The sequence below is a fragment of the Teleopsis dalmanni genome, chromosome X, assembly GCF_002237135.1.
Source record: "Teleopsis dalmanni isolate 2A chromosome X, ASM223713v2, whole genome shotgun sequence".
Taxonomy (NCBI): Eukaryota; Metazoa; Arthropoda; class Insecta; order Diptera; family Diopsidae; genus Teleopsis; species Teleopsis dalmanni.
The window spans coordinates 86,429,351-86,438,796 of record NC_051848.1 but is presented as its reverse complement, the minus strand read 5'-3'; the positions used below and the strand labels follow the sequence as shown (position 1 = coordinate 86,438,796).

At 31.7% G+C, this 9,446-nt stretch overlaps 1 pseudogene; it reads right to left on the bottom strand.

The window, feature by feature from the left end:
- Nucleotides 1–1,118: 1,118 nt before the first annotated feature.
- Nucleotides 1,119–9,446, bottom strand: part of LOC119689938 — a 97,619-nt pseudogene continuing 89,291 nt past the window's right edge.

The following is a 9,446-nucleotide window of genomic DNA, read 5'->3' as shown; positions in this document are numbered from 1 at the left end:
TTTTCACTTAATATTTATTTATTTTTTACTATGAAGTTCATGTGGTTTTATAACATATATGAAATCGCAACTTAAAAATTTAATTCTTATTTTAAAAATAGTAAAACAAATTTTCAAAATTTTTATGAAAATAATTTTGAAAAAAATTAATCACAAATCATTGATGGAAACAATTTTTTTTTTTTAAATTCTTTTTTTTTTTATTTTTTTATATAGATTTTAGTACTTTTAAAAGACTTTTTTGTTGCTTCTTTGCAATAGATTAGGCGACTCTTCTCTTGGTCCGTTTAATTCCGTTTTTTAATGTTCACCGCATTTTCTACAAGTTTTTCAAGTTTTTCAAGAAGTGCAGCGTTTGAGAGCGGCTTTAATTGTCCCTCAAATTTACACTTGCTCGCTTTTATATTCAATACATATATACGATTTTACATTTATACATATATTATATATATATAAATACCTCTTTTATATACTAATATGTGTGTTTATTGGGTTTAATATATACGATAAGATTTATACAAGAAATTTACAAGACAGGGCGCGTGGGTTTCATAGAAATTTTACAGGAATTTACATAGGTTTTACTACATATACATAAACATACATATATAAAAAATATAGTCAACAGAAAAAGGTACTAAAAATCTTATATATTATCGCAAAAAATGCCAAATTTTCTCTTATTAATTTACTTCACAGTTAAATCCTTTAAGTTCTGCTGTAGACGCAGCTTTGGGTGTGTTCCTTAGAATGCGTTTTATAATATGTGTAGGTGTGTGTGTGTGTGTGTGTTAGTGTGTATGTGTGCAAAAGTGTTGCAAATGTACACATTAAATACTCAAATATTCAAACGTATTACTACTTAATTATTATAGATATAAGTTTATATATTATCATCTTTTAGTACTTAAATTCGGTAGTGTATGTCTACTTAAATGCCTTTAAAATTCAGCTTAACTTACGAAAATTGTTTTCTTTTTTTCACATTTTTTCACATTTTTTCACATCTTTTCACATCTCTTCACATTTTTTCAACGTTTTCGTAGAATTGTTTTTCCTAATTTTTTTTACTACTTTTTAGTATTTTAGTATTTACTTGGTTTGCTTGTTCTATTATAAAATATTTACAAATGTGCTATTAAAAATGAAAAGTACAAATATTTTATTAAAAATTTATTTTGCTTTGCTTCACAAGAGTTCGTTGGCATTTCTACTACTTTTTGCTGCTTCCCGTTTCCGTATCGTCAGCTTTAAATTCAAAAATATTTTAGCAATTTTTTCTATTTCAGTGTTTTCGTATGTGTCTTGCATGTTGCACTTCTACTACTTTTTAAATACATTGATGCATTATTCGAAATTGTTGTGTGTATTTTTCAACCACAATTTTTTCTTTTTCTTTTTCTTCTTTTTTTGTTTTTCTTCTGTTTTTTTTTTTTGGGTTAATGTTTTTTTTCGATTTCTGCTGCTCTTATTTTTTCAGGACTTTAACAGGATTTTTAGTTGATTTTGTATTTTTTTTTTCAAAAGCGAGTTGCACTTTAAGCTCAAATTTAAATCTATTTAATGCTATGTCCTTATATTTCTCAGACAATTTCTGCTGTACTTTCTTTTTATTTTTGTTTAAATATTTTTTTTTTTCCTATAGGTATTTTTAATATTTCATGGTCTTCGGTTTTTTATGCTATGTCAATATAATTGCATTTTCAATGCAACTCTTCTCCTCTGCTGTTGCCTTAGAATGTAATATCCATAATATATTTGATTGTACAGTTTAATTTGCTAAATCTTTACGATATATTTCTGTTGATCTATTTGGTTTGAAGTGTATATTTTAAGTAGTTTCAAGTAGAGTTAAGTGCTGCAATAATAATGAGAATCAGATAAAAAACAATTAAAATTGATTGCATACAACATATAAACAAAAGAAAAAATCAAACCTAACAAAGGTTTTTAAATAAATTATGCTAATGTCTATGAAGTGGAGACCTTCACCCAATCTGGTAGGATCATCGCAGTAACGCTTTGGAACATATGGAAGGAAGCAAGTATTGAAACGACGATCAGTACTTTTACACACTATTCATATAGAGAATATCGAAATTGACAGATTCCATTGCACTGTTTATATTACTTAAGGACTGTAAGGTTCTTTTTATATAACCAAATTGTATTGCATTAATACAAACAACCCAATAATAGATTAATATACAGCAGAAATAAAAATAACAACCATTAGGGTTCCCCAAAATCTACATTAGAACACAAAAGTTAATAGAGATGCACTAGCAGTACTAGAAGGTGGAATGCGAAAAAGTGTTTAGTAGAATCTCTATTCTCTGACATCAGTTTGAAGCACACGAAGAACTCCCATTTTCGGTTTTTTAAAATATCATACATTTATTATCGTATATGTACATATATTTATTTTTCAATGCCTCCTTCGGCTGTGCATTCAACTGTTTCAATCTTAAGACTAGCTTAATCTGATAACAGAAATTCATCTTACACTATGAGAGCGGGAGAGAATTGCTTACAACTTGCGTAATATTATCCTTAAATTACCACATAAATACAAGTCGCTCAAAGTCAGGCTCTCCGAAGGCTCTTCAAAGTGCCTTGGTACATCCGCACAAACGACGTACTAAGAGACCTTAGAATAGACCCGTTCAAAAAATATATAAGGGACAGAGCCCTGAAGTTATATGCGAAAATTGACAGACTATCCTACTTACCACTAACTAATCTTAGAGTAATCACTCTCCGCACGGGGAGGTATGCAGATCTTAGATTAATCACTAAATAATGATGTAGCTTATAGGCAATACATAAAATAGTCAATTAGATGGATGGGACCCTGTGGTACCCCAGCTATCAAAGAGTAAAAGTGCTCAGTTGCGCTGACTCGAAAAAAGGATCAACATATATATGATTAAATTAATTAAACATATATGAATAATAGTATCCTAACATTTAGTAAAATAGAGGAGTTCATTTTGTTTCCAACAAAAAATATAATACCGTTTATAAAATTGTTCAAAACTAGTTCATTTATATTAGGGCAGGTATGTCTGTTTAGATTTAATTCATCACATACATTAAGAGTCTTTCTAGTATATATAAAAAAGAATACATAATATAAAAACTAATGATCAAGCAAGTTTGTTGTAGGGAATGGAACGACTACATGACAAAAGTCATGGAAAATTAGATTTATAATATCTATTCTCTGGATTCTAACAATTGTACTAAATTTGAACAAGAGATCTCAGTGCCTATGCTCTGTACTTGTATTTGGAACCAGTATGTGTTAGTAGTTCCAATTTTCTTTAACTACAAATTAACGACTGCTCGGATTCTACTCAACTATCTTTTCAAATAATGTCAGAATGTCAGAACAAAATTTATCAAGACGTATTGCCATTAGACAAATGTATGGTAGCATTAGCCCAATATGATCCCAGATTCCTGCAATAGGACCTGACGAACTCTTGTCACTGTACTCGAAAAGCATTGTGTTATAAGTGCAATAGTTCTCATTTGACTTGGGCAACACTCCCTATACCATTTTGAAAAGTTAAGTTTTTTTTAAACAAAAAATCATATGAAATCACCTCCTTACAAAAAATATATCACAAAATCACCACTGCAGTGCACTGCAAAAAATATTTGTTTAACATAAAATTCTTGAAACTAACCTTAAATCCATTGGTTTCATCAATGATACCACAGCCTGTTGTTTTGTGTACGTAAAATGTTGTTAGCATTTGTAGTTGCGTTTGTTGTTGTAGTCAGAAGCGTAGTTGCTGTTGTAGAAGTGGTGGCTCCTGCACTTTCCGAGTTTATATTGCGTGCATGCATTGCTGCAGCTGGGGAGATCTTTTTCGCAACGCATGCTGAACGTGGTTTATATTCACCAAAGTCGGCATGAGTCAATTTTAAAACTTTCAGTTGATTGCGTGGTGTGAATGGTAGATTATGTGGGGTTGGCCGGTGATTGTGGTGTATTTGGCAATTGTTGCTTTTATTGTAGAGTGTGAGACTATATTTGGGTCGACCATTAGTTGTGCTGAGATGTTGTTTTTTTGGCATAGTATTGACTATGCTTATATTTTCATCAGCATCATTTGCAAAACCGCCATTTAAACCATTTATGTCAAGTTTATTTTTCTTAATAGTGTTAATAACACCACCACCGGCTACATTACCACCCGCACCAACGTCAATACCGCCGCCACCGTCACCACTTCCTTTCTGCAACGTTGTAGCTTCAAACTAAAGATTGTCTGGATAGCTGCGGAAGTTATAGGTTCTGGCGCGCTGAAATTGCATGGTGTCACTGCTGCTGTATGGATTAATCATGGGCGCTGTAGATTGTGAGTTCATAGTACCCATGCCATCATCGTAATTGTGCTCATTGCTGTTGCTGATGCCGCCAGAGCTGGTCTTGCTACCACCTGTATTGCTGCCACCACTGCTGCTAACAGTGCTGCCACCTTTGATCGGCTTAAATATAGCTGTGGTTGCATAGTATTTCTCCATAGGTGGTGGCGGTACCGACGGTGGCCTTGGAAATATGCTGCTCAATGGTGGTGGTGGTGTGCGACGCACATTTACATAACCACCGCCGGACATTTTTGTTGGCATATAATCCTGCATGTGTGGCACGGCATAGCCACCTTCAGGCACATCTGTGAATTAGCAAAACAGAAGAGGAAAAATAATTTATAAAATTTTTTATGCAAGCAAAAGGGCGCAAAATAAGGCCGAAGGGAGTGTGTTTCTGCATTGCTCTAATGTGGCCATATCGGTTGATCGTATTACATAGGTAAACGTTGTTATTATAATTGTTAGTGTTTAAAAGGGGGGATATGTAATAGCTGAGTATGTTATGGCCAAACAAACTGATATGCTAAAATACTCATATTGTGGCTTTCATTTGTGCTCCGAATATTTAATAACTTCGAAGGTGGTTAAGTTTATGGAGTTAAGTATATACACACCTGTGTAGTCCGGTGTCATATTACATTGTAAATCATTAACCGCTGCATAACCGTTAACACCGCTCGTATACATGTTCACATTGAATGGCTCGTGGTAAAGGCTGTTCTTGCCAATGGAATCGTTATCATCAACACTTGCCTAAAGAAAAATAAAATGTAAAAAATTACACCCTACATACATATATCAAGCCAAGCCATTCAATTATTAAAGCTTTTAACAACGAAAGAAGAAAGAAAAAATACAAAATAAAAATATCGTACAAACTAATGAAAATGGAACTATTTCCAGTAACGACAGTAGCGAAAGGTTCAAGATAATTTTTATCAAATAACGTTTTAATCTGAGCGATACTTTCTTAAAATAGCATTTTAATTATATATAATATATATATATATTGCACATAGGTGTATACTATAAGTTACTACATTCAACTTAGTTAAATTAAAAGTTCTCAGGAATATACTTATGAAATATAAGTTTCTTAAGCCTACAATTAATCAAGTTTGATGACGTTTTTAAATATTTCTATAGACCTCAGCTCAGATGCAGCTTACTAGAAACAAACATTGCTATTTTAAACATATTAGAAAACTAATTTGTATAATTTTATAATATCCGTTCTATACTTTATGACTTAGCGTAGATTTCGCAGAGGTACTTTAACTTACAAAACTGACTTAAGTATGAATTGAGTCAACAAAGTTCATGACTTAAACATAACTCAAGTCAATATTGAGACTTAAGTCACAACTGTGAAATCGGTCCTTTATGTATACAAAGTTTGGACTAGCTTTTAAAAACGAATATGTCAGTTACTACCTGTGGACATTAACTACCTATGTGCTTTATCACAAAAAGATGTATATGTTCTCTAAAAATAGTAATAATATGACATATATTTTCTATTTCATGACTATTATAGATTTTTAAAAATTTAAATAGGACTTGAAGATCAAATCTGTGGCTGCAATAATTTAAAAGTTCGCGGTAAAGCACCAAAAACGATCACAACAGCATCCAAACGAGACGAGACTTAAACGAACTAAGCCTTCAGATCTAATCCGGAATTAGTAGTCTAATAATAATTAAGATTACTACTCTATTAGGACTTAGTCTTTGACAACTTGACAATTCTAAAACGTATTCTGAAATATAACCAAACTGCTTGATAGTTCTTTTTACTTGAACTAGACGTAGTCAAATGAAACATGTAATTATATTATTGTACGTATTGTGTTTCACATAATAAAAAACAAAAAAAACTGACTATTACACAAAAAACAATCACGTTCAGCTCTATTGAATCGTTTGGCGTTTATATTAAAAAGATCGGCTATACATTTCAAAAGTACGCTCGATATGTACTGAGTGTTTTCCTAATAAAAGCCATGCATAATGTCATATTAGAACATAGAACTTCGTTTGTATAAAGTTATAAAATTATATTGTGTAATAACTTAAGATTCATACTCCGAATACTGATTATTGAAAGACCCAGTTCTAAGCACATATTTTCCCACATCACAATTGAATAGAATATTTTATACGTCTCCCACTGTGTGCACTTGGTTCATCATTTCAATTGGAACATGAAAGAGGACAAAGTGATACTACCTATCTGCTTTAAAGAAAATTTCTTCCACAGTTTTACAGACAGAAGTGACATTCATTGAAAATGCTTAAAAATATGATGAAAATTTCTATCTTTATTATACTCATAGAACTGTAAAGGTATGTAGATATTTATTGCAAATTATTTCCAAACTGGAACATCATATACCATATAAGTTTGTCCAAACCTACAAGAATCACATATAAGTTCTTTAGTAATAATAAAGTAACAGTCGTTTGAATACGACTACTATACTTAAGTGCTTCACTTAAGCAACTTTTTAACTTAAGTTAAAAAGTTTTTTTTTGAATTTTAGTATTGTCTGTATTACATCGCGAATCAATTTTAAATCGTTCTTTCATTTTTCTGAGTCAATCCAATTCACCCCTTTTTATTCAATAGCCTTTAAACCTTTCACTCCTGTACAAAGCCATTGTCAATTTATTACAAGAAACAATAACGTACTAATACTGCTACTCTAGTAACAGCACCACTTTCCAAAACCTACTACTTTCGCCAGGAAGGTAGTAGAGAGGAATAAAGTTAAATTTTAATGCAGAAAGCACTTAAATCACAAGGATACACAAGCCAAGAAGAAACAACAATGATTGTCATTAGGTAAAAAACACACGTCTTTATGGCACATTTTAGAAAAAGCAACTGACTGCAGTAAAGCTTCCATTTGCTACAAAAAAGTGCAACCGTGCAGCAGTGTGCAGCAGTAAAAGTGGAGTAAAAGCTAAGTATAATCGGGCTTTGTTTAATGCATGCACTAAAATTGTTTCGCAGCCAAGTACCCGTCTTTCGTGCTAATGCTCAGCATTAGCCGTCAATGTGCGCTTTCAAATGCCAGCAAAACAGCAACAACAAATTAAAAGCAACAGAAACTCAATAGAACAAAAAATTAAAAAACAATAAAAAACAGAAATAACATAAAAATAAAAATAAAATGAAAATAAAAATAAAAAATTCTGAATAAAAAGGACAAACTAACTACAATGCTCACCTTAATTCCGCCGCCATTTGGACGATGTTTATCGACATTGCCACCCAACGTATTCGGATTAAAACTGTATTGGAATGCATCCAGGACATTGCTGCCACGAGCACGTTTCGTACGCGATACAATGAATAGGATAACAGCGACTAAAAGTATAATTATCGTTGTTAGAACAACAATTACAACGCCAATGAAATTCTCATCTGACGGCTCCTGATCGATGGGCTTTGGCGCAATTACTAAAAAGGAAATTAGAAAAATATATATATTCATATATTCAGTAGGAGCAAGAGAGGTAGAGATAAAGGCACATTATTAGTACACAGGACAATGGTAATAATAATGGCAGCACTAAATTAAAGTGCCACGTCGTGTGCATTTGTGTATTAGTAAATTAAAAGTAAATATTTTTTGTGAAAATAATTATTTCAATTTCAGAAAGTTTCAATTTACAAATAAAAACTAAAGGAAAAAATAAATTAAATTCACTTTTTTGTATGATTTTTAAACATTTTTTGCACAATATGTGGTACAATACTATATGTGGTATATACTCGTACAATAATTTCCGTGAATTCAGCGAATTTTCATGAACGATTCTACTTACATTGCGGTCCATTGTTGTAGCTTCTGTCACCGCCATTTGTCGCACCAATCTTGCCATTTTTATTGTGATGATATTCATTACTTTGCAAAGGATATTCACGTGTGTCCTGCGGCAACATGGACCGTTGCTCCTGTTCGTCTGTGAAATTTCCCACGGCTGGAACTGTTTGCAAATTAAATGAAGAATGCATAGATATGAAAAATTGAGATATACGTAAATGAGTATGTTAATTACACAATAATTTTAAATATTCAATTTTCTGTGCTTATATTTTCTGCACTTATTTGAAGTATACGAAAATGTATGCTTCACCCATACACATCGCATCTCATCGCATCTCATATATTAGTTACATCAGTCTTAATCTATGCACTAGCACTTAGTGTATTAACTCTTAGCACTAGCAAAATAATTAACTCTTGTATTAAATCAACAAAATTTCAAATAAAAGAAATAAGTTTGCAAATATACGCTTTAGGTATATTATCCCTGAAATTTACTAGCTGCATCCTCTCTATATATACAATCTAAAGAATACGCTAACATTCTAAGCAGGTATGATTCGTCACGTTCATATGAAAACCAAACTAATGCCGTGTGCGAGTTCGAGTATAATGAGGTAAAGTAAATTAAAATTTCCTACGGATTTTTTGCACTGCACTTATGTAAATATTTATTTATGTATTGATTATTATTTTAATCAATACAATAATAAAATAATAAAATAATTATTTATTATTTTTGGTTAAAAGTTTTCAATTTAATTTTTATCTTATTTAACTTCTTATAAAATTTTCACAATGGTAACAGCTAATTTACTATATTTTTGTCTAATTTACCCTACTCGAAATTGTAGTAAATACCAACACTCGCTGCCATACGAACATACATTAAGACTGAAAAGTTTTCGGAAATTCTCATTTAAATTCGCGCGCTGTATATTTTTCGATATTTTACTAATTTACCCTACTCGAAATTGTAGTAAATACCAACACTCGCTGCGGTCATACAACGTACTATTTACTATTTCCATCAATTTACCATCAATTTACTCGAACTCGCACACGGCCTAAGTTCTCAAAAACAAAATACTACACATATAATCTGGTAAAATACTTGCAGCGGAATTCCGATATTTCTGCATGAATGCAGTTTCGGGATTCTTACAACACATCTGCTGGGAAAAAATGTATTCCTAATCTTTCATTAACGAAAGAAAATATGCA